Source organism: Ictalurus furcatus, chromosome 16, assembly GCF_023375685.1.
Source record: "Ictalurus furcatus strain D&B chromosome 16, Billie_1.0, whole genome shotgun sequence".
Lineage (NCBI taxonomy): Eukaryota > Metazoa > Chordata > Actinopteri > Siluriformes > Ictaluridae > Ictalurus > Ictalurus furcatus.
This window is the reverse complement of record NC_071270.1, coordinates 10,894,098-10,921,272: the sequence shown is the minus strand read 5'-3', so window position 1 is coordinate 10,921,272 and position 27,175 is coordinate 10,894,098. Positions and strand designations below refer to the sequence as shown.

General features: G+C 38.5%; 1 protein-coding gene across 2 annotated transcripts in view; it reads right to left on the bottom strand.

Annotated features, from left to right (window-relative positions):
• Nucleotides 1-27,175, bottom strand: part of dchs1b (dachsous cadherin-related 1b) — a 105,129-nt gene that overhangs the window by 63,600 nt on the left and 14,354 nt on the right. The gene's annotated exons all lie outside the window — the stretch shown is intronic.

The window sequence follows — 27,175 nt, the reverse complement described above, 5'->3', positions numbered from 1 at the left end:
ATAAAACAAGGGAAATGCTAGTGGCATGCAGTTTCATTGTTTATCCTCAAAACTAAGTTTCCATTATTGCAATGTCATATTTCTGTACATGCCTTTCTCAGCTTTGCCTGAATACACTGAAACTATTTGGTCAGGTACCTGATATTTGCTTAGCATTTTACAGTATCTTACCATACAGTGTGATACAAATGTGTGAAGTCATGTGTAAAAGGTAAAATGAAGCAGTTAAACTTGGGACTTTACAGTTGGGTCTGAAATCAGCACCTTGCATGACTAGCTGGGCATCGGCTCTGGCAGACTGATAAAAAAAGACCAGGAAACATATTTACGCAAAAGACAGTCTCTCTGACAAAACAGGAGAGGACCCTATGCTCCTGAATCCCTGTTATACAATGGTCTCCTAGTCCATGGGCCTTTCTCAAGCCCTTTATTTTCTCTCTAGTGTATGGAGTTTAAGAGTTGCAATTAAAACAATTTTTGAAAATAAGCCCAAAGGGAAAGATTTAAACAAATCACCAGATGAATACAGAGCTCAGTGGAGTGAGATCATTGTTGTTAATAATTCACATGTTCCCATTAGAAACAAAAGAACGGCTTGAGAGCAAATGGAAAACGTGACAAAATAAACAGCACAAATATGCTGAAAGGCAGCATTGTGAATAAAGTCTATTGTAAACTCTAGATGTTGCTTGATTTGAACTCATAATAGCATTAAATATATAAATATGTATTGTAGGTATTAATTATTCTTAATTAATTTGACTAAGAGAAGCTTTTAGTTTGCTGTAACCGATTGGGTGATTCTTGTGTGCTTTAATGTGCAACAGTTTATACAATAAGTACTTGTATGAGTAGGGTGTCAGAGACATCATCAGATGTTTTACATCACTGGGTGTTTACAAAATTCCCCATGGTAAATCAATTTAGATTCAAAAGCTAGCATTTTCCAGGGATGTTGACATAAAGACAAACAGCCTTGCAGCTAAATACATAGTGCTGTAACCACAGCAAGCAGCTTTAGCTTTTACATTAAACTATGGAACTCCAAAAAAATATATAGAGCCCGTGTTTATTATGGTTTACTCTACCAGCAGTGCAAAGTGCATCTTCTAAGTGGCCTAAAACAGACCTTATTCGTCCCATCATACCTTCATGTGGTCCAGCAATTGGGAATACGAATAGCTCCAACTGCTATATAGGTGAAGTGGTTAGAAGGGGTAATATAATGTGTGAGGCAGGACGGTAACAGTCCTGGAAATAAGAGGCAGGAAGAAGATGAAATAATGGCTCATAATCTCCTGCTGCCATGCATATCCATGAGCTCATTGTGAGACCGGGTCTAACTTCACTTCATTCTGACAATTCTATAATAAAAATTAACAAACATCCTGTACTCCTGCAATGTCCATCTTAACCACCATCCAATGACCATAAGGTTACTAGATTTCATTCATTTGTAGATGTTCTCAATGTATCGTAATCAGGATTAATGCTTCCTTCTAGTCACACACTCTTAGAAGAAAAGGGGGTTTCTCAAGGGTGTTTTGATGATTAGCTACTTGGAACTATTATTATTATTATTATTATTATTATTATTATTATTATTATTATTGTTGTTGTTGTTGTTGTTGTTGTTGTTGTTGTTAGGGTAGTGGCAGCTCAGTGGATAAGATATTGGACCTCTGATTAGAAGGTTGTTAGTTTAAATCCCAGAACCACCAAGCTTCCACTGCTGGGCCCTTGAGGAAGGCTCTAATCCCTCAACTGCTCAGTTGTATAAAAAATTAGATAAATGTAAGACGCTGTTGAAAATAATGTGTGCCAAATTCCATAAATATAAATGTAAAGTGAAACATTGTGTTGTTGGACTTAACATGGAACCTTTAAGGATGCTCCCTGAAGTATACAGACTTTCAGGAGTGAAAAAAAGAACCATTTTTTCTTAGTAGATATTTAGCAAAAACAATAGTCAAACACTTTGTGGTTTGTACTTTCATGAGTACTGGCATCATCATCCTCCTCATTTATTTGTGATCCTATTTAGCATTAAAAACACTAATATAATTGCATTCTTTTGTCATCCATTCAATGTAACCTAATGAGATCATTATGTTAACATGTAAAATGCACTCCTCAATACTGCTTTCGATAGGTTTTTATGAGGTTCTACATCCTATTCCAAAAAGGAAAACTTCTGCTGTATGGCCCTATGTAGAAACTTTAAGAGTTTCCACAGAGCAAGCTGAAGAAATAAAGAACTGAAGAAGCTCAATGCACTTTAGATGGTGCTTAAAAGAAGCTAGCTTAGAAGAACTGAAGAAGCTAGATGCACTCCTAACCCTCGGATCATACTACCTACTAACAAGTCAAGTGACCATTTCTGTTATCACCTGTGTGGGTGCACTGTCCAGCAATTCATTTTTCCTGTTCCAGTAGGAAATGGTAATTGGCAAAATGTATTGCCTTTAGCTAACTACTTAAAAACAACTTAAATACTGCACTAATCAGTATGAAAACTAGTTGTTTGATTTACATGTTACATGCTAGGCACCAACGATTTCTGCTACTTGCTTCCAAGCTTTATTTTTCTTCTATACATATTTAATGAGAGGTCATATATGACAAGATAAACCGACGATTATAAGATTTTCTTCTATTTTTGCACCTATCGTGTTGTTGCTTTGTCCACTGAAATTGCAATGGATAAATGGTGGCCTGTCACTTTGTTGCTTGCTAGTATGAACCTAAGGTGAGAATGTATGGCAAATAAATGTACAGTCTAATCTTACTACATATATCCAGCAAGGATCTGAATACTGCCTGTGCTAGCTGAGTAATATAAGCCTACTAACTCATACTGTGCGAACTAGTATTAACAGTAGTATATGAAAGTATTTTGTTCAGACAGTTGGTTATAATATGAAACAAACATCCAATATTCTGCAAGTGTTCTTGAACATTCAGAGTATAGAGCAATCATTAGACAACTCAGAGCAAAAAAAAAAAAAGCCATCCATCCCGGGGATTACACAAACTGGACAGGTCTACTCAAACAAACAATATTTATATTAGACAGGAGACAAATTACAGGGAAACTGGTGGCAAAATGCTGAGGAGAGCATTTTGCTGGATTGGTTTGGGTCCACTTGTCCTCTTACAGGGAAGGGTCACTGCAAATCAATACAAAGTTATTCTAACTGATCACCATTATCCTATGATGAAATATTTATATCCTGATTGATTGGACCTATCCAAGATGATGTCCATACACAGGGCATGAGGGCACTGAAAGGTTAGATGAGTATGAAAATGATGTAAATCATATGCTATGACCTTCACAATCACTAGTCCTCAGTCCAGTTGAACTCCTATGGGTGGTTTTGGACTCATGTTTTAGTAAGCAGGTAAGGTTTCAGAGACTTGTAGAATCTGTTCCAAGGTGCACTGAAGGTGTTATGGTGGCTTGTGGTGGCCCAACAGCTTACTAAACTACTTATTGTTTGTTTTTCCTTTATTGAACATCTATATGAAATGCCCAAATCCTTCTCATAGTGATCAAATTATGACATTTTCAGTGAAGTGGAACACTGATTAAATTCCTGTGGAGAGGCTGGGGCACTGGTTAGCGTGCCTGTTGTGAATTAGGTAACGATAAATCAAGCTGAAATCAATTACAAATTACAGGAATTACAGGAAACCGAGGAAGAAGTGTAGAGCATGCTAACTTTTCCATAAAAGGTACTCCCTCAATCCTACTGGGCCACTAGTGTGTTCGTTGCTTGAACTATCCCAGTATTATGGTTGGTATGGTATAACAAGATGACCAGGACAGGTTGTGTGAAGTTGAGCAAACAGTGACCTTGAAGAATAAATAGCATATATTACATGAATAAACTAATAAACTGAAAAAGAACTCATACATGTTAATACCAAGAAGGCATTGAGACATTCTTGTTTTAGCATTCTGCTTCGGAAAAGAATGAGAGCAGAGAGAGTGAGAGGCTCTTACTAATATGTTGCAGCCAAAGGCTCTGGCTCAAGAATATGCTTCAGGAGGAGATACCACGAGAAAGCACTTTTCAGTTCTCAGCTTTGTTAAAAGCTCCCAGTTGTCCTACACCCATCAGTTCCAGAGAGAGTGGTTTAGTAGTAGAGGAAGGGGGAGTAGAAAGATGGCAGAGCCAGGAGCAAATTCCTGCCAGGGAAACCCTCACACAGATGGAGAGTGGGCATGAGGAGAGAGCGTGAGTGTTACAGAGAGTGAAGGACAGAAAGAAGAGGGCATGACGCCCAGAGGATAAGGCTGTTAGGTAGAGTTATAGTGCAGGTGTGCCTGCTAAATGTTCCTTTGTTCAGAATGGTTTTCCTGCAGTGTGGAAAACATCGCCCAGAGCATGGGCACATGGCCACAGCCCAGTCTAACTATGGCTGGTCCCCTGATTATAAATTGACAATGACAAAATGGTTGACTGATTTCAACAACTTCACCCAGTGGAAAAGAACCACTTTTTATTTCCTACTTTTATGCATGAAGCAATGGTACTGGAGAACACATTTCCTTTAGTAATATAAATGTGAGAGTCTGGTTTTAGAGGCACAATGTGTATTAGAAGACAATGAGTAAGGGATTTATTTGGTGTATGATTACCTTACCTAGATATATATCTCTCTCTTTCTCACTCTCTTCCTTTCTTTCTTTAACTACATGAGCGTCACAAACCAGACTAACAAAAAACTCTTGGGTGGAAAACAAGATAAACTCTAATACCAAAAATGTTTCTGCCTAAAGACACAAAGTCTACACTACATTACAAACCGAGAAGGAAAAGCTTGCATGATTAAGTTCCAGAAACTACTTGGACAGAATCTACATTCCTACAATGAAAACAAGCACCAGGGAGATCCCACTAATCCTTACATGCCTTTCAACTTGTGGATCACTTGTTATATTTCAGTGTCAACATAATTATGATTCTCATAATATTTGAACCTAAATTTATATCTCACACCTCATCGAAAGAGACAGATCCAACCTCTGACTTCATAGCTTGCATTTTAAATAGAATTCTGCCCACTGGCTTTATTGCATGCTTAAATAAACAATTCAGGATCATAGATAAAGAATAAGGAGGATTTAGCAGGCCTCATTCAAAATTAATTGAAGAGTATTATATTGAATTTTTCCCTTTTCTATAAATACCTCACAAAATGCACTTCGAAGCAAAAGTGGGGTATCTGGTCCAGAAGCAAGAATAACAGCCTATGTGCTGGTGTGACTCACCAACTAAACATCTGCTAAACCTCTATACCCAACACCACTCTCACAAATCCACATAATAACTTGTTAGCTCAGAACACAGCCAAATTAACCACCTATTGATCCACATTCACAATTCTTTGAGTCCCAGATCATTGTTTAGTAAACCAGCAAGTCAAATGTTTCAAAACCATATTCCAAAACAATCAAATAATTTGCAGCGTCACACAATGAATAAAACCAAATTACCTGTATGTATGCTGTAAGACATGTCTTGTACAATCACCAGACATATGGTGTAACATATATATATATATTTATATATATATAAAATATATATATATTTTTATATTGCTTGATAGAAGTTGAAACTAGTGTGATTCACACGACCTGGAGAAGCCTTGTGTCTCAAGCCCAATATAAAGCATCCATCTGTCTCTGTACTGTAGGTACAGCTTTGATGGGTTATAAGGCTGAAGCTTTCTTTGTGGAAATAATTCAAAATGGCTTTACTTAACCTCTGCTCATTTTCTCCTTGGGAATCAGAACATCCCACAATCCCCTTTGGCATGCTGGTCCATGCGCAGCTGTAGCTCACTCTGCTATTTGCAGTGGGCAGTTGTGGGACTGGTATTGCCACACCAAGTTTGTAGGAATTTGAGATGAGTGTGGCTGAAGAATTGTACACATTTATTATACATCTGTCTACATATGCAGCATGTACTCTGTCTGACTTGATCCCTGGTGCATTTAGCCTCTCAGTGCCACTGAATTAAGAAAATTAACAGCAACCACATTCTGGCGCAGAGCAAAATAACCAGTCTGGTAGTCTTTGGTTTCCAAGCCTGCTCTAATGCAGTTCAATTTAATTTAGAAAGCAAATCGATCCTGGTTCAACCAAAATGTAAGTTGTGAACCAAACGTGTATTTTGTATATATTTTATATGTATCTGGGCAGCATTTGTTGAGATGATAAACTGACATTCACTGTGCAGCTGTAATGTTATGGACAAATGGATCAAAATAATCCAAAATTTTATACACACACACACACACAGACACACACACACACAAAGTACTGTGCAAAAGTCTTAGACACCCTATTTTTTAATACAAACTTTGTCATAGTTTTATTTTATGACTTCTACATTATCGAGTCAGTACAAAAACATTTTAGATGTCCAAACATTAGTTTACAAAATGTTTGTATGTCAGTACAGAAAGCGGCATATTAAGTGTCACGAGTTCCCCTTTAAGCAGCGCGCTGTGGAGCATGTGAGCGTGCGTGCAGGAGTAGGTGCGAGCACCTGCTTTTCCCGTGTTGACAGTAGTGACATTTGGACACGTGTGTTTGTTTATGTTTCCGTCATGTCTCCTCCCTGTTCTGTAATTAGCTGGGATTTTCAAGTGTGTCTGCATCGCCCTCAGCTGCGAGCATTTACGACACTGATCATGTCCGCATATATACCGCGCGCCTCCCAGCACAGAAGGCGGAATATTATAGTAGTTTAGTTTAGAGTCCTTACAACAGATAACCATAGTCATAGTCCATGTCATGGTTCATGTTTAGAATCATAGTCCATGTCATGTTTCATGTTTAGGTTCGTTTGTTTAGTTCACGCTGGTTTCTCCGCTACCAGTCCCGTGCTATTGTTCATGTTTCTTGTTTTGTTTCTCGACCCTGTATTTCTGTGACCGCGACCTTGATTCCTGCCTCACCCCTTTATGCCTGTTTGCCGATCGCCTGAACTTTGCATGTTACTGGATTACATGTTACTGTTTGTGGATCACGTTTTGGATTTGTCTGCCTGTCTCTCTCTTAAATAAAACTGTTCATACTGCACTTGCATCCTACCTTATCTCCGTTACGTCACGATACGTGACATTAAGTGGTAAAAGACCATTTTTCACAATAAAAACATATTGAAGGCTGCTGGATTTTGCTGCAAAAATAAGAAGCAAAAGGGTCGTCATACCAAATATTGCCTTTGTTTCATTTATTACTGTTTACTGCTCTTTATAGCATTTTTTAAAATGGAGAAATAGACACACACACACACACACATTATATATGTGTGTGTGTGTGTGTGTGTGTGTGTGTGAATTCTTATTTTTATCATTTATATAGCACCAGCTCTGTTCCATGTTCACAAGTGATTTTCTTTTGTGATTTGTGCACTACAGTTTTGAGTATGTTATCAGCCCCACCATCCCATATTGCCAACAGCTTTTTATTTTCTTTTTTTAGAAAAAAAAAGTATCAATTACTCTGATTGGACTCAGCAAACAGAGAAAATATAAACAAAGAGAAGATGATCAAAGGTGACATTGCATACAACAAAAAAGTTTATCTTTTGCAAAGGGTTGATTGAAACAGTGTAGGAACGTAGTAAACACTTAAAACTGCCTGCCAGGAGCTCTGTGTAACATGCAGGAAACCCTCACCACCACCACCACCATTAATACATTACCATCATTCATCTCATTAATGAGCTAAATGTGGCCACTATTCTCTTTTCACCACCGGACATTTCGTTTTACATTTACACATGAAATAAATTTTGGTTCCAGACCAAAGGTGGCATTTAGGCTGTCTGTTTTCACTGCCTCAAAATAGGACTAAGGACTATTGTAGACTAAGCAGTGCCATAGAATTGCAGTTGGTGCTTAATCTAATGTGTTGATGTCCCTGTCGGGCTGAAACAAATGGAACCCCTATTGTGCAAAGTGGGAGATATGCCATGATGTGGCAAGAAACTAACTTAAAGACTAATTACCCTGGAAACAAAGGCCATATGTCATGTTTCCACTTTAGAGCCACGTCCTCCCCTCTCCATCAAGGCAACTTAACTTCCTTCATATTTAAAGACACATTTTAGGGAAGGATAAGGCTTTTGGTGGCTTGCAAATAGCTTTATGGAAGATTGTTACCATATGATGGAGGTCAGTCAGCTCTCAGTGAGGATGTTCAAAGTCAGTAAGACAACAATTTCTTACACATGACAGTCTGACAGCTGGAATCTTCCTAACCGGCAAGACAAGAAGAGCTGCCTAGGTTCAACTCCTCAGAATGACCTTTATGAAATTATGGTTATAGAAACTAAGTGATAACAAGAAGCGCAAGTGCAAGTGAGGAGGGTTAACTACTTTGTGTGTGTGTGTGTGTGTGTGTGTGTGTGTGTGTGTCCAGATGCGCTATATGTCTGTTCCTTTTGCCAGTCCCCCTAAGAACTAGTTATGCTGCACTGCTAAGGGAACACCAAAAGAAAGGAGAGCAGCGTAGCGACTTGGGAGTCTAGCAGCTGGAGACAGTTTACGTGAGTTTACAAATGGACAGGACAATCCAAGGTTAAAGCTACTGTAGTGACAGTCACCATTCTGAAAAGTCACAATAAAACAGTACAAGAAAAATAGTAGAAAATATGACATTTTGTCCAAATAATTATTATGTATTATTGACTAAAGTTGATTAGATCACTTTGCTCTCGGCTTTGCCATTTACACATCCTCTATCAACACAGAATAATGATAGCAAATCCCAGAAACATGGCCTCTTAAAATATAATCAAATCCAGATTTCTACATCAAAGAAGAATTAAAAAATCAACCTGGATTCAAAAATTTCAAGCAGTTATGAAAGCATTTCCCTTCCAACACACATCAGATGCAGTCCACTGTCTCCCTTTTCTGTCCTTTCTCAAGTATTATAACTGCATTGCTTGGTGAATGATGTATGTTCCTCATAGGAATTCTTTATTTTTGATTACAGATATGAATCTCAGCCAAGCTGTACAGCTCATTCTGCCCTTATATAATCAGTAAGTGTTAGCTTCGGTGCACTACGATCTCTAACGTAACGGAAGTCATTTCTTAACTGATGATGTAGTCTACCTTCAAACAATGAACCCTTACAGTAGGTCACCATGTGATTCTACAAGCAATGCAGATCACAAGAGAATCTATAATCTGTCTTCAAGGCCTGCTCCAAGCACTTTGTACACCTTCAGGAAAAAAAGTATTAAACAGTACCTTTCCTTTTCACTGGGGTTGTGCCCTCAAGGACACATCTTATATTAGTGTGTCTCTTTAATGGATCTTTTTATTTCTAGAAAGGTGGCATTACTGACTATTTCTTCTCTATCAATCACAGCGATACTAACCAATAGTGGGTGCCTTTGAGCTCAAGTGTGCGAAACAGGGCATATATATAATTTTCCTCCATGTGTGTTATACTGCCCTGTGATGTAGCAAAAGCAGCAGTTAAAAAAACAAGTGCTTGGCTCCACGTGTCTCAGAGGAGGCAACTCCGTTTGGTAGATTTTGTATGAGGAGAGCTGGCTGGTGGATGAGAATTGACATGAAATATTCTAACATTCAAAAATTAGTTTTAAGATTACAACACAAAGCTGCTGCCAATTTCCATTTGAAGTAATGACAATATAACTATAAATATGTGCCTGTGCAAATAACTGCACATTAGGCAGTTTAATAATTTGTTCATATTAATCTCGCTATAGCAGCCATGTTAACTTTTATTTTAACTAATCTTGCAGGCCTCTCTTTGTGACCTTTGTGTCTTTGCACTAGCTCGCTTTGTTTCATCATTAATCCAAACGCTTGAGAACACAAAAGGGCTCAATATATACAGCAGCCAGATTCATTTACATGCAAAGTGGGTCACTTTAATGAAGGATGCCAGAAAGCTTGATGCCTACATGACAGGAACACTAAGATGTGTCCTGGAAACGTTTGGAAAGGCTGTGGCATCTGAGGTCTAATAAGAGAGTCAGACAAACATTTAATTAAGTTTTAAGACCTGGTTACAATATAGAGCCCTGCTATATGAACACTAAACTGCAGACATGACATTGCTATTATAATAGTGTCTTATACCATAGAGCTGTTTATTGCTTGTTTTTGATTGGTCAAAATGTGTTGATTAATTTTACAGAACAGTACTGCTTTGACAATAGTTCCAGATGCAATGTGTATATTTATGCACCCTTTCTAATATGTTATTGTTTCACTAGTAACAACTTACATAAGGACATGTATGGCAGATACTCCACATAAACAGATCAATGTAAGATATAAGAGGAATAAAACACTTTGGGACATGTGATTGTAGGTATGCTTCACATTGGGCCACATAAAATATTACCATATATTTCCCTTTAGAGTTTTTGTTTTAGTCTTGGTACTGATATCGAAGAATACACAGCCGAACATAAGGTATTTAATGCGATCAATCATGAGGTATTTCTATCTGATCCAGAACACACAGCTAAGGCACTCAAAATTGGTTTGACATGAAAATAAAAATGGGTTCAAATTCCCCACTTTGGTTAGGCCTACAGTATCTCACAAAAGTCAGTATACCCCTCACATTTTTGTAAATATTTGATTATATCTTTTCATGTGACAACACTGAAGAAATGACACTTTGCTACAATGTAAAGTAGTGAGTGTACAGCTTGTGTAACAGTGTAAATTTGCTGTCCCCTCAAAATAACTCAACACACAGCCATTAATGTCTAAACCGCTGGCAACAAAAGTGATTACACCCCTAAGTGAAAATGTCCAAATTGGGCCCAATTAGCCATTTTCCCTCCCCGGTGTCATGTGACTTGTTAATGTTACAAGGTCTCAGGTGTGAATGGGGAGCAGGTGTGTTAAATTTGGTGTCATTGCTCTCACACTCCCTCATACTGGTCACTGGAAGTTCAACATGGCATCTCATGGCAAAGAACTCTCTGAGGATCTGAAAAAAAGAATTGTTGCTCTACATAAAGATGGCCTAGGCTATAAGAAGATTGCCAAGACCCTGACACTGAGCTGCAACACGGTGGCCAAGACCATACAGCGGTTTAACAGGACAGGTTCCACTCAGAACAGACCTCGCCATGGTCAACCAAAGAAGTTGAGTGCACGTGCTCAGCGTCATATCCAGAGGTTGTCTTTGGGAAATAGACGTATGAGTGCTGCCAGCATTGCTGCAGAGGTTGAAGGGGTGGGGGGTCAACCTGTCAGTGCTCAGACCATACACCACACACTGCATCAAATTGGTCAACATGGCTGTCATTTCAGAAGGAAGCCTCTTCTAAATATGATGCACAAGAAAGCCCACAAACAGTTTGCTGAAGACAAGCAAAGTACATGGATTACTGGAACCATGTCCTGTGGTCTGATGAGACCAAGATAAACTTATTTGGTTCAGATGGTGTCAAGCGTGTGGGGCAGCAACTAGGTGAGGAGTACAAAGACAAGTGTATCTTGCCTCCAGTCAAGCATGGTGGTGGGAGTGTCATGGTCTGGGGCTGCATGAGTGCTGCCGGCACTGGGGAGCTACAGTTCATTGAGGGAACCATGAATGCCAACATGTACTGTGACATACTGAAGCAGAGCATGATCCCCTCCCTTCGGAGACTGGGCCGCAGAGCAGTATTCCTGCATGATAACGACCCCAAACACACCTCCAAGATGACCACTGCCTTGCTAAAGAAGCTGAGGGTGAAGGTGATGGACTAAACCCTATTGAGCATCTGTGGGGCATCCTCAAACAGAAGGTGGAGGAGCACAGGGTCTCTAACATCCACCAGCTCCATGATGCATCATGGAGGAGTGGAAGAGGACTCCATTGGCAACCTGTGAAGCTCTGGTGAACGCCATGCCCAAGAGGGTTAAGGCAGTGCTGGAAAATAATGGTGGCCACACAAAATATTCACACTTTGGGCCCAATTTGGACATTTTAACTTAAAGGTGTACTCACTTTTGTTGCCAGCGGTTTAGACATTAATGGCTGTGTGTTGAGTTATTTTGAGGGGACAGCAAATTTACACTGTTATACAAGCTGTACACTCACTACTTTACATTGCAGCAAAGCGTCATTTCTTCAGTGTTGTCACATGAAAAGTTATAATCAAATATTTACAAAAATGTGAGGGGTGTACTCACTTTTGTGAGATACTGTATTTGATCATTATCACTGCAGAAAAAAGGTTTGTATAAAAGCACAATAGTGTTCTGACAAGGGTGTGGGATTTGAAAGGACTGTGTAGCTTGGCTCAGAGAATGACTGGCACCTTATTTTACTGATTACTGAAAGTAAAGTCAGTAAGAACTGGTGCATACGCTCCAAGTCTCATAGCTTGGAGCATTTCTGTGTCTTTCTCTTGTGTGTCTGTATGCCAAGCATTATTTTTTTTCATTTACTAGTTATTGTTCATTAGTTTCTTGTTTCTGTTGTACATAATAGTTAACATTTGTGAAGAAGTAGGCACACTGAGCTCATACACAGGGAAAAGGTAGCTGCTGAGTATCGCCCCCAATTTCCTTTGAGGTGAAAAATGACTTTGTGGGTTCCTTAACTGGTCTAAAAAGCTATATATAGATCTATGCTTGGATAATCCATGAGTAGAATGACAAAGTGGACTGCTGTTTCCTGGTGATTAAGAGCAATTTGTTGGGAATCACACCAAGACACACCAAGGCTGTTGATAAAAATTTTTATACAGTGCAATCTTTCATGCATTCACACACACACACAAGCTGTAGACCTCTACACTTGTAGGACATATACAGTTTTACACACCTGCTCGGACTCAATATGTATAATATGCTTCAAGACTGTTTCAATGTTCAAAAAGCCAAAAAGGAGATCAAGTTTAAAGCCACGGGTTTAATTTTGCCAATTCTCCTGCAGTGACAATAAGAGGTTAAGGTATGATTCTAAAAATAGCACAAATATAGACTGGCCCCCATTCCCTTACAGCCTTTGTCCTATTCCTGCATCTTTTACCTCTAAAGCCGTCACCCAGGGGACTGGTTACCATGGTCACCTGATTTCTAAACCTAGCTACAAGCCCTGTTATTATCAGGGTGGGGGATGGCAGACATACTAACCGAGACACTATGCTCCAGTGCTCAGACACATTGCAAATGCATAAAATTGTCATCTCAAATCTAGTAATAATGAGATAAGGAGAGTGAGAGGAAGGGGTGAAAATGGAGGGGGTGATGGTAAGGTTGTAGTGTTTACGTCTTTATGAAAAAAGTCAGAGTAGTGTTAACTATTCTGTTTGTTTCTGGTTTAGTTTGAAATTGTAATAAAAATCATAAGAAAATTACACAAACATTATAATATGTATTGTTTTTGTTTATTGTAACGTTTAAAAAATATATATTTTTCCTAAAACAGCCAAATCGTTAAAAAAAACATTAACAATTTGCAATCTGTTCATTTCCAATAATAATTAAGACTTTGAAGTCAGTCTTGTTATTTCATCTTAATTTTTTATAAATTTATTACATCCCATTGGACTGGGCTTTAAAAATGATTTTCCAAGTAGCAGCTTGAAAAGTGCTCCATTAGCTAGTTCCATTAGTAACAACGCAGTCCATCATGTGAAACTCAAAGAAGAAACAGACTGTTCTTCTACTTCTCTGAGCCTTTTCATTTGACCTCGAAAAGGATAGAACATATGCATTTCTTGAATGGGGGTAGTGTGTGTGTGTGTGTGTGTGTGTGTGTAGGTGTGTGTAGGTGTGTGTAGGTGTGTGTGGGTTTGGTTGGCTGGGTTAATGATGAATAGTCTGAGCGAACCTCAAAGTAGTGTACTGCAAGCCAAAACCTCTGTCTATGAGGGAAGAACATGATTTTAGATTTTTCCCAATTTCCTTCACATATATTAATATGACAATAGCCACAATAGTCTATTCACTACTCCTACCATCAATTAGCACTAAGCCCAAGAATATCCTCCCATAATCAAGAACAATATTCATGTTTTGTTGTCCTGGGATACACATACATGTTCTGCTGTGTGGACATCCCTCTCAGAAATTGATACTGTGTGGGGGGAAAAGCACTAGCTGTTGCAGTTACACAGAAACTTTAGTCTTTAGTTCTCACCTTTTTTTCTGGTCTGATTCCATTGCAACTTAACCTGTATGCAAATAAGAGCCAGATTCCAAATGGGAGAACCAAAAACACTTTTGTGTGTGCTCATAGCTTGTATTGTATCAACCTTGTTAATGTCATTGTGCTGTAATATCACTTGAAAACTTATCGAAAATCAGCTATTCTTGGTTCATAAAACATTTATTAAGATTTCAGAGACCAAAATTCATATTAGTATCCTGGTATATTAAACACTGACCACTTTTCTAATAGCATTTCTCTGGGCTAACCAATCAAGATGCCTGAGAGATGACTGGTGGAGTAATCATGGATGTAACTGGACAAGACTGATTTACTGAAAATGTAGAATAAAATTTATCTGTTTGAAATAAAAAACATTTGGGGGGGCATGGTGGCTTAGTGGTTAGCACATTTGCCTCACACCTCCAGGGTTGGGGGTTCAATTGCTGCCTCTGCCCTGTGTGTGCAGTTTGCATGTTCTCCCCAAGCTTCGGGGGTTTCCTCTGGGTACTACAGTTTCCTCCCCAGACCAAAGACATGTGTTGTAGGCATTTCCATATTGTCCGTAGTGTGTGAGTGTGTATGCGATTGTGCACTGCGATGGGTTGGCACCCCATCCAGAGTGTTCCTGCCTTATGCGATGAGTCCCCTGGGATAGGCCCCAGGCTCCCCGTGACCCTGTGTAGGATAAGCTGTACAGAAAATGGATGGATGGATGGATGGATGGATGGAAATAAATTTTATATAGGTCATATATAGGCACAAACACATACTGATGTAAGACACAATACAGCACATCTCTCACTGTAGTAGGATAGTGAAGGAAGCATAGGGTTTGTTTGTTTTTTCAGTAAGATGTCTGCTTCCCCTATATACGTACATATACGTATGTGTATCTATGCATGTTGTATATGTGGAAATCACAAAGATACTGACATAAGTCACATAACTTCTGTTCTGGCTGTTCTGGCCTGATAAGGGCATATGTGTTTTCAGGGTTTATAGGAAGGATGTATGATAGAGAAGTTCTTGTTTTTGAGTATCTGAGTCTAAAGCTGAATGTCGAGGCAGCTGGAAGAGTCAAGGTGCCTCATTCTTCTAAGGTGCCCATGTTTGATGTGACCTTGTAATTAATTTTCCAACTAATCTTAAGCAGAGAGAGAGAATGCTGTAGTGACTGTAAAAGCTGCTCCTCCAAGCAAGCAATCAGTAGACAACAAACTGCTGTGTCCTAAATAAAACCTTAAATAATACACAACACGCAGTCAGACATGACAACAAGGACACACAGCGTTCCTTACACCCCCTTTCACTCTTTTCTCCCTTGCATTTCCACAGTAACCATGGTAACGAGCACAATTCATCACTGATACCCCACACTGCATGCTGATGTCTCCATCTTGCTGTGACACTCCCTACACATCTCACTTGACTCACATCCCTGTCTTTATCCCTCTTACTGTCTCCACTCCTTTCTCTCATCTCACTATAACACATGTAAATGTATACAACCATCTTCTGTGAAGACCATGTGTACCACAAACTCATGGAAAGTTGCAAGGTTTGAACTGTAACAGCAAGACGAACAAAGGAGCCATCACTTCCATAACAATTGTATCCATGTTGATTCATAAGAACAGCAGTACTCAGCTCATAAACAGCTACTTCACCAGTAGTATACCTCACACATGTGCTTCTAGGGGACTAATGAAGACATATGGCATTTATAACACTAGTATTCTAAAGAATCTGAAATCTGAATATGCCACACACCTAGTAGTTGAATTTCAGCAGTGTGTGAATGGATTTTTTGTACTTTACTCAACAGGATTAGACTCTTATGTAAGCATTCCAGCTACCATCACACTGCAAAGTACTTAGCATCAGCCAAAAGGCCAGATATCTAATCAGATGCGTGCTTTGTTTGATCAGCTTGAGCACATCTGTACAGTGTTTGAAGACTGTTTGCAGATAAGCTTTATTAGTAAGGAGGAAATCATTTCCAGCTCATCAGGTGTAGAAGTTTGGATGGCTGGATAGAGTACCTACATATCTGCTTCATTCAAATGGATTCAACAAGCCCAGTTTTCCAGAGCAAGAAATTTGCCACAAGGCAGTAGATATTTCTGAACAGACCCATAACAATAAGAAACTGCTGGATGATTTACTGAAAATTGCAAGTGTACAAGTCCAGGATATGAATAGTTACTGTGAAGGTAAAGTGCTTAACTGAAGATATGCATGGAATTTCGGTCCTACTTTGGATTCAGCTTGTACTCGGAGGAGACTGTGGTTTATAGTCTCATATATTGATTGATCAGAACATGTTGATTCATTTTCTGTAACAGAAGCTCTGACAATAGTGCCAGCTGTAATTCAGATAACAGGTTAATATTAAGGTGTTCATTCTAATACATTATTGTTTCTGTAATAACAACTCATTTACAGGGTACTTGTATTGCAGATCCATCCATTTTCTGTACTGCTCATCCTACACAGGGAGCCTGGAGCCAATCCCAGGGGACTTGGGGCACAAGTCGGTGGACATCCTGGATGGACAACGGACAATTTAGAGATGCCAATCAGCCTGCAATGCATGTACTTGGACTGATGGAGGAAACCAGAGTACCTGGAGGAATCCCCCGAAGCACAGGGAGAACATGCAAAGGTCGGCTAAGGTGGGAATCAAACCCCCAACTCTGGGGGTGTGAGGCAAATGTGCTATTCAACTATGAATTCTGCATCATATCAAAGAGTGCTTGAAGATAATGTGAGGACATTTGTCTGAAAGTTGAAGCTGAACTGAAAGTGGACCTTTCAACAATATAATGATCCTAAGCAAACTAGTAAATCCACCAAGGAATGGCTCAAACAGAAGAAATGGAGGGTTATGGAATGGCCTAGTTAAAGCCCAGATTTGAATCCCATTGAAATGGTGTGGGGGATTTGAAATGGGGAGTACGTGCAAGAAAACCCTCAAACATCTTGCAATTGAAAGAATATTGCATGGAAGAGCGGTCACAAATTCCAGCAAGCCAATGTCAGAGACTGGTGGACAATTATGCAACGTACCTACAAGAAGTTATTTCTGATAAATGGGGCAATATTAGCTTCTGATGCCAAGGGTGTACTCACTTTTTCCACAGAAGAATATCACATCTATTCATATTTCAGGTGAATAAATGATTGAAAAAGCGATGTTTCCTTGAGGTTTTGTTCAAGTATATCAACTTTATTAATAGGCACTGTTTCAAAGATGATCAAATGTTTGCTTGTCTAAACATGTCACATGACTGTATGTAACTATAGACAGATAAAGTAAATTTTAAAATTCAATTATTGGGAAATAATCCACCACAACGCTGATGTTACTGAAAGTGAGTGTTACTAAGCGCCTGGAGAAAACAGAGCAGAGGTTGTTGTTATAAAGAGCAGGTCATATTTTCCATTGTGCATACTGGTCATAATCCTTAAATGTTCAAGGGACAAATGATTATTAAATCATTACTCCTTATACACCCTGGACAGATAGCTGTAAGGGAGGAGTAGTGGAACTGAATGGAACAATGTTAAACAGTGGACCATTGAGTATACACATAACTCATAGAAGGTAGACTACAGCTTAAACACCCAAAGGTTTGGAACTGCCAGGCATGTCATGCAATCTAAAGAGCTGCCACTGAAACAGAGGCAAACAATTTGTTTTACTTAATAGGAATACTGAGCATGTATTAAACTTCCCATTTTTTCCAGGTTGGCAGTGAGTGGTGTCAGACATCGAGCCAAATACATACATACAGTCCAAATACAGCTACTGGAAATTTTTCTTCTTCTTTTCAGCATCACTCACTCATTTGATCAGCCTGAGGAGACATGAGGTCAACAAGCACCTTGTCCAGTTTCTGGAAATATATGAGGGAAAAGAGAGGACCAAGCCAACACAGGGATATAAAGCTTACTGTGTTGTATTCCTCTGTAAATTTCACTGTATTTGTGAAAAGGCAATGCCAATAAGTTTGTAAGACCCTGGTACATAGGAAATCACTTTTGTACTGTACACTATTAGAATAAAAGGGTTCCTCAGGGTTATGTGGCTAATTAAGGATTGGCTTACACTATATAATTTTCAGACAATTTAGACACTTCATTTTTTGCATTGTGACTAAATCGTAGATGAGGCCAAAGGGAAATCTCAAGTAAATCACAATTTCTGATAAAGTAAACAATGCCTGATAATGTGAATTTGATTGGAATGTCAGAGGTCACTGCAAATTTTTGAGGTCAGAAAATGTAATAAGATATTTTGTAGTGTGAGCAGTGTCACGATCTGATCCCACCATATACATATCTGAAGCCTAATTAATGGTATCAGTAAAAGTCTATCTGTTACTTTGCTATCAGTGAGGTGTGGTTGCTCAGGGACACTAGCACAAAATATTAATACAAATGGGAGTTGCTGCAACCAGGGAAGTTTCTGTGGCTCTTTTGTCCAATATAATAAATTACTTGCGATGGGATGCGGATGCCTGATATTTGGGAACAGAATGGTGTTGAGAACGTTTTTGGGGATGATTATACGAAATCATTTTGATGGCAGACTTCTATTCTACTCTATTATATTTTATTCTAAATATGTTGACAGAAAAGCACAAACACATCCCAAGTGATGAAATTGGCACTAATTGAAAACATGTCTATACATGTATATATTTTTGGTTAATAGTGTTGTTTTGAAGTTTCAGCAAATAAATCTGCAGACTGAGCACTGCCTGCTTGCCAACATTTTCAGACTGAGGTGACTAGTGCACATATGTGACATGAGGTATTGTACAGTTCAGTATGATTTTTACTTTCCAGAGATCAAGTTGTGTAGTGTGAGCAGTCATCCGATGACAAGATTTGTGCCATAGTACAGTGTAAGCCTTAAGAGTTTACTTGGACCCATCTCTAATAGGTAAACACCATCTACTGTAGGGCTCTACATAGAAGCTTTAAGTGATTTCACAGAGACATCATAGAGTTTTTTCTCAACTCAGTACATCCCTTTCCTGTTCATCTGTACTTTGTACAGTCACTGAGCTATCAAGCATCAAAACTGAAATGATCTTTGATGGAACAGATCTTTTCACGGCACTCATACACTTGCTGTTTGCTCTGTTAACCTGCTTGGATTTTCAGACTAAAATGAGCAGAGTTCAATAAGGGGAACTGTGTACTCATAGTTATATCTAAGAGCCACTCAGAGATGCCAACACAAACAAACTGACCTCAACCAGGTCATGTAACTATGAATCAACTCAGCATATGGTTTGGAAAAAGAAAGAAGGCTTGTCTTCCCATAACAAAGAGACTTCAAGCTAGTAGGTCTTTTTAACTTAAAACAAACCCCTCAGATCAGTTTTGGGTATTTGGTGGCAAGATGGGAGGGCCAGTAATATGGTAATGAGCATAAGACGTCAATGAGGTTGGCAGAACGTGTGTGTGTGTGTGTGTGTGTGTGTGTGTGTTTTGGAAGAATGAAAGTCAGAGAACAGACCACCAGAGAGACGTTGGAATTACTGTATGTGCTGGACAGGGCATGATAGGAATACTCTGGGTGCCTGACAGTCTACAGAAGGCAGATTGGTTAGGCCAACCACAGTTTATGGAAAACTTTGTGTGTCCAAATGTGAAAGATAAAGAAAGTGCAGAGACAAGGGTATAGAAAATATGCATGCATATGTTATTTTTTTTTCCTCATTTGTGTACATAAGGAAAGGTCTATGGCTATAACGTAGCACAAATTAAAGCATCAGAAATAAGCAGGACCACATTGCAGCTGCAAGCATAATCCAATCCAAGCTCAGGGCTAAGCACTCCTTATTAAAGCATATGTCTCAACCTGTTCATTAAATCAATACAGTTCTTATTATTGCTGGCTACATCTGCAGTGAGCAGTAGCCTTGTAATTAGATTTCACTTAACTAAGCTCTCTGATGGGGAAAAAAGCTTACTGCATGTTAAAGTAAGAGACATGAGAGAAACTGAGAGATTGATTGAAGAATGGTTAGTGATTTTTCCATTTTCATATATAGCTATACTATACATTCACCATCTTATTAGGAACACCTGCACATTTGTGCAATTATCAAATCGTCAATGCATAAAGTCAAGCATATACAGATTAAGAGCTTCAGTTAATGTCCACATCAAACATCACAACTGGGGAAAATGTGACTTTAACCATGACATGAATGTTGATGCCAGATGGGCTGGTTTGAGTATTTCAGAACCTGGTGATCTACTGGGATTTTCACACACAATAGTCTCTAGAGTTTACACAGAATTATGCAAAAAAAAAAAAAAAAAAAAGAAAAACCATCCCATGAGGTCAGGTTCTGTGGGTGGAAATGCCTAACTGATGAGAGAGGTCAGAGGAGACTGACAGGAGGGCTGCAGAAACTCAAATAACCACCTATTTACTCCCATGATGAGCAGAAAAGTATCTCAGAACATCAAACCTTGAGGCAAATTAGCTATAAGGGCAGAAGACCAGAACAGGTTCCACTCCTGTCAGCCAACACCGGGAATTTGAGGCTACAATGGGCACAGACTCACCGAAACTGGACAGCTGAAGACCATGAAATGTTTTTCCAATATTCAACTGTCTAGTTTTGATGAATGGTCTATGACAGAGATCACTATCATTCTGTTTAAGATTGAAACAAAGACTGGGAAAACATGAGGGAAAAGTAATACAAGTACATGTAGGGTGGGAGGACAAAGATGGACAGCCAGAAAGGGCCTTGATTAAGAGGGTGTGTGGAGAAAGAGAATGAGAGAAATGTTTAAAAGAGTATAAGTACTGAGACAGATCAAAATACTTTCCAGTCACTTCTCCTGATTTGCCCGTATGTGCAACTCTACTAGCTTTTTTATTTCATACTCTTTTGGATTATTGTCAGATGTTGGCCTGTTTTTCTGGGTTCAATCCACCATTCTGGTCATTCTTCGTTTCTCTAGGCAGGGAATTTAGATTATAGAGGTTGGCAACCCAGGAGGAAGGGCAGGGTAGAGTGTTTGCTAAAGGGAATTCACACTTACCCCATGCTTGCACTCTCTCACACTGTTAAAAGCAAACTTTAGCAGCCCTAAACAATGTCAGCTGAATGTGGGTACAGTCCAAAATGTTTGGGCTACATTTGATCTCAACCAACTGCCATTCAGAGCTTTACTAACAAGAGCAGAGGCTGTGTTATTGTGGCTGGTGAGAAGATAGGAATGGAAAAAGCAGGGCTAATCCTTGTTTATATAATGTCAAATGAACTTACTTGATTAGAATGTATTGTTGCATGTGTATGAATATACAATACAGTGTATGTAGGTTGGGGGGGTTGCATGGTCACTCTAATTGGTGATTTAGAAATTGGTCTGAGGCAAGCAGCTGGAATAACAAACAGGATCATGACCAATACATCTCCAATTGGTATCAATCACCTCGAGTTGACTCAGACTTTTTTTTCTTTTGTATTTTTTATACAAGTATTTTATTATTTTTTTTGCAGATCTACTTTCATTGTGAGAATGCACGTTAGAATTTAGCCAGAAGAAAGGGGAAAAAAAAGAAAACAATATATCAGAGTGTCATTGAGTCTATCTCAGAAGCAAAATAAGTACAAACAGCATAAGGGGAACTATTGCTGACCTTCTGGAAAATAAATAAGTTCGATGAAACACTTAGGCTAAGACACAACAATGGAAAATTGAGCTGAGACAGATTTCTACATAAGGAAGGACTGCAATGGTGTTAGATCCTGAAGTAAAAAGTGAGATGCTAACTGTATGTGCCATTTTGACAATTAGTCTGAGAGTAGTGTATTCAGTGTGTTCTTTAGCTTTGCATTTGGCAGCGATGTTGCTTTTTGTGGTGGCATAACGGAAAGGAATTCTAATGAATGACATCAATGGCCAGAATTTTCTGAGCTGTCCTCCTTTCTGTCCTTCAGGTTACAACTAGCATTAAAACATGTCAGAATGAGCCACCTGCTGTCAGAACAGAGTGTAATGCTGTCCATGCTGTTATCTGTGTTTACTTAAGAACACACTGACTAAACATGACACGGTGGGAAAGTTACTGCTTCAGAAACCTGTTACCTTTAAAGACCAACCCAAGACCACACGCTGGCCCATATTACCAGGCTCTTTCTCTGAGCTCAAAGATGTTGCAAATTCATACAAATCCACTTCAACACATCAAGAAATCTGATTACGGTGACCATTAGGACCACCATGACCCACCATGGTCATTAAAGAATACTTTACCAGATGTTCCTTCATGAGGCTGCTTCCATGTTACAGAGATATTAGATGGTTGAAGATCAGGAAGGAATAAGATTTAAGATGATATACACAGGGAGAAGAAATATGGAAATTATTCCAATAGCCATCAGTATGGGAGAAAAAAAAAAACAAAGATAAAAAAAGAGTTCATACAATGGGAAACTGAACCAAGAACAAAAGCAATGATCCAGGGAAGAAAAGAAGACGCTGGAAATTAGTTAAATAAATAAACAGTCTCTCTCTCTCCCAAAGCTGATATACGCATTGCTGGCCAACTAAATGGAACTGTAGAAACATAGAAAATTCATTGTATATGTGAAGAAAGTGGGAATGTTTTCCCACTGGGACCATAAATTCTCCTTTTTTGGTAATCCCTAATGTTATACAGTTAGCTCCACAACTTGTAAAGATGGGGAAAAGAGACATGACAAATGTCTTTGTGGTTAATTAGCTTAATCTCACACTGAAAATTACAACAATATCAAAACTTTTTTTTAACAAAACCACGTGTGTCACAGTTATTGGCACCACAAGAAATTCTTACAACAAAATGTAACTGAAACATATTCCCATTTATATTTTACAAAAAAAAAGCGGGAAATCTTCACTGCCTACTATAACACTGGATACAAGCTAATTAAACAGAGGCCGACCTTTCACCACACACAGCAAAGATATCTAAAACAAGTGCTAAAGATTTGGATTATCCTGATTTAATCCAATCCCCTTTTCTTTTAGTGGATTTTGAATCTAGTGAGGTAACTCTCCTCACCATTATAAGACGTAAACTACAAAAATTGTTTTAAAAAAATGCTAGCTAGATGCAGTTTTAATCAAGATTGACAATGAAAAAAGGCTGTGTGAGCAAGAAGGAAGTTACTTCAATTTCTGAAGTTAAGGTAAAACTGTTAACTTCCCGAAGCGTATTCCCATTTCTGATTCATACTTAGTGTTACCTGTCATCAAAAATTTCCAATGCAGTATCACCCAAATCAAACCAGGCAGAAGAAAAGAAAAAAAGAAATTCCCAAATCTCTGAGAAACTGAGGAAAATCATCATTCATTTTTCATTTAAAAAAAAGGGGGTTCTTTCAAGGTTTATTGGAAAGTTAAGGGTTCATAGTTTACTAAAGGGGTTCTACTTAGATCCATGGTTTTCCATAAAACCTTTAGTTCCCAGAGAGGAACAAAGTGAATATTTAAAACCTAAAGGGGTTTTCCGTTTGACACTTTGGGGATGGCTAAGAATGACTAACTATACAAAGAACCCTGGAGGAACCCTTTTTATTTCTAGGAGTGTACATTTATAATTTCAGATTAGTGGGGTTTTTGTGGAATAAAATGCCAAGCAGAAATGTCAGAAACGGAACTCTTTGTGTGTTATTCCTCTTTAAGTTAATTTAACCCAATTCCTCTTTACATTATTGGTATTCTTAGACCCTGAACAGTGTATACAAGCATGAGAGGTTGTTCCCCACTAAATGCTGCAAATATTAATGTAAATGTAAAAAATAATTAAAAACCAAAAGAGAACAAACTCCTTGCCATGTACTAGAAAGCATTTGACTAAATGAGACATAGCACCACTCACAAAGTCCAGTTATCTGCACATATTATAAATGTTTGGACTGTGAATATTCAAATTCAACACCAGTCATAAGTGCGGCTTTTGAAGTGTTTTCTACTGAATCATGTAATTGTAACTGACTTCACTGGAATAGGTTTTGAATCTGCGCCACTATTTAGTGGCTATGTGTATATTATTCTGAGAAGCGACCGATCACATATCGTTTAGAAATAGCCTAAACCATGTCTAACAGGTAGCCCTTGCAATTGTACATACAGGTTGTTTCTGGACATATACTGAGCTCTTTCCTAGACATAAGAGCTTTGTTCTTTCCGGTCCTGTATGCTGTAGTCCGTGAGAACAGGTAGCCACAGTCTGGCTTATATTTTCAGTGGGGCACATTTCAACATGACCCCACCATGGGCCAGATCTTATGTTACAGGAAACGGTTCCTAGGTAACTTTCTTCACTGGCAACAGCCAGTATGTATGATATGTTCATACACTTGGATTTATTAAATCTGATTAGTCTTTCCAAGTTTATTCAGCAAAAAATATTACTTAACACCATAGTGTGCGTGATTGCTCAGACAGGTGGAGGAATTTACTGCAGTTTAATGCATTTACTGTTACCCCACCTGCACTTGCATACACACACATACTGCAGAGGCATAATGAACATCCAGCATCACACAGACTGTGGAGTGATGAAATACTGAAGATAAAATGGCCCCAGAGTGCTCTTGAACATCTCCATGTCTAATGTATAGCATACGTAAAAATTCCACAATGTGATATTGATATGGTATGTTTTCAAGCACAGCTGGGTAGATCATAGTTTAAAGAAAGAAAAAAAACACCAATGTATGATTCATACAGGAAACAGCTACTCTTCAGGACAGTAAAAAAATGATAAACACAAAAGTCCCTGTCTCTAATGTAATATTAATCAAAGTATGCTTTGAACAATCCACCAAATCTGTCAAGTGAATTTTTCTATTCAATAATGTATAAATTGTAATGACAGTAGACATATTTTTAAATGGTGTGGAGGACAAAGCAGTGGCTTTAACGCTATCATAGCTAATGGTAAGAGAAATAACCTTATAAGAAGAGAACGAAACAGACCCCTAATGTGAAAGCCAGGGTAAAGAAATAACCCTGAGCATCCTGATCTTGGACAATCTTCCCCAACCAAAATTTTGAACTTTTACATTTTAGCCAACTAAATCCTGAGAAACACAAGGGGGTTAGCTCTACCAACACCAAAGAAAATTCCATCAGTAGACACTCAGGGGGTGGAGAATTCTCTAATTTATGTTCACACAAGAGTTTTCTGAATACAGTTAAACATACAGTGACCAAAGTACTAGCACTAATCAATAGATGATGGTTTTTATGATGTACCACTCTTGTATCAATGCCCATTATTTCTTTTCTATATTATTATATTTTGTCTCACTAGTCCCTCTAGTTAAGGCCTCCTTCAAACAATGATCCATCAAGAGAAATGAATGGGATGGTTCAAGAAAAGGGAGCCAATATTTAGTAAAAACTTGTACTGAACTGTCAATCCTACAATTTATGCCAACATATTTCCAGTCAAAACCCTCATAAACTTAATGCATAATACTTAATCTCATAATTTTTCTGCACTAAGAATTAAGTACTCATTTCCAGAACGTTCCAGATTATAGATTTCCAGAAAAGTGAATAAAAAACTACAGCACTATGAATCCCTGTGTAAGTGAAAAGAAACTCATGTCACTTATCTGGATTTTGCTGAGAGAGGTACCTACCACAAAGACCAATTTCTATGTCTGTGTGGATCAGAAGCAGGAACCACAGCCGGTTTGGCGCTATGTATGCCCATGTGTGCGGTATGGTGAGGCTGGAACTGTGCAGTGGTGCTACAGCTAAAACAATCTCATCCTGTGGATTGTCCAAGTATTCTGTTTGGTTCTTTGTGGCTTTGAGGAACGCAGTAGAATAAATAAAAGAACATTCTAAAACAGTGAAAAACCAACGCTGGTGCTGTGTGGCATGAAATGAGATCTAAAGATGGTGTCTACTAATAATAACTGCCAAGAAATGGTTCTGATATATAAAAAGCAGAGTAGTTTAGAATAGTTGCTTTTGTAAATTGATAGATCTGTTGTTTTTTAAAAAACTCTCGCAGTTTCCCACTCAAATCCCTTTTACTCTTTAACAGTTTTCTTTTTTTTCCTTTTCTCTATCCTCTATTTTCTTTTTTTTTATACAACTATTCTTGTTTCATGTCCCCTTCTACAGAATGTTGAAATATTCCTCTGGTGCTGCCCTTCCTCACTCACTACTCTTCCCTTTACATGAAACCCACATTCCAATTTCTCTGATCACAGACAACTGCCATCTTCAAATATTAAAGTTAAATGAAGCGGCAACAAAGTGGAATTCCTGTATTTATCTTAACTGTTTTTTTCTGGAGGCAGTTTTTAGCACAGACGCTACATTGAAAGTACACAAGCCTGGCAGGCCTTTGAAGTCCAAGAAGTTCATGTACGCAGAGAAGAAGGAAAAACAGCAAACAATTTCCTTTCAGGAAACAAAACTTTTCAAAACAAGCTTGAGAAGATGAATGGCCCAAATTATGAATGGTTGCTAAGTTGATCATACTGGCCTTAAGTCAGAACAAAGAATAATCAGTATAATACATATTTTCTTTTTTGTTATTAGGAAGGATTGCATTAAGTGCTCGTTAGTTAAGATCAGTGGTCTTAGAATGCATAATGACGTGCTCACCAGCACCCGATTAAGCACCATAGCAACCAAAGACAACTGCTATTTAGTGTGATTTAGTGTGAGCATACCTATGATGCTCATGTAAAAGCCATGGAGGATGGCATAGGATGATGCAAAACTCACGGGACAGTTACAAATACAATAGTGGCAATGACAAAACATAAATGAAACATGCAAATGGACAGGGGAAAAAAGCCTTATTACTACAGGTTCACTTTGAAGAATTTTTCTGCACAAGTCTAGATTGCAACTGATGGTGGAGCAGAACTTAACAATTTTCTTTAATTGCAGGTCTACCGCTTGAGTATCTTCATCATTTCTGATATAGCGAA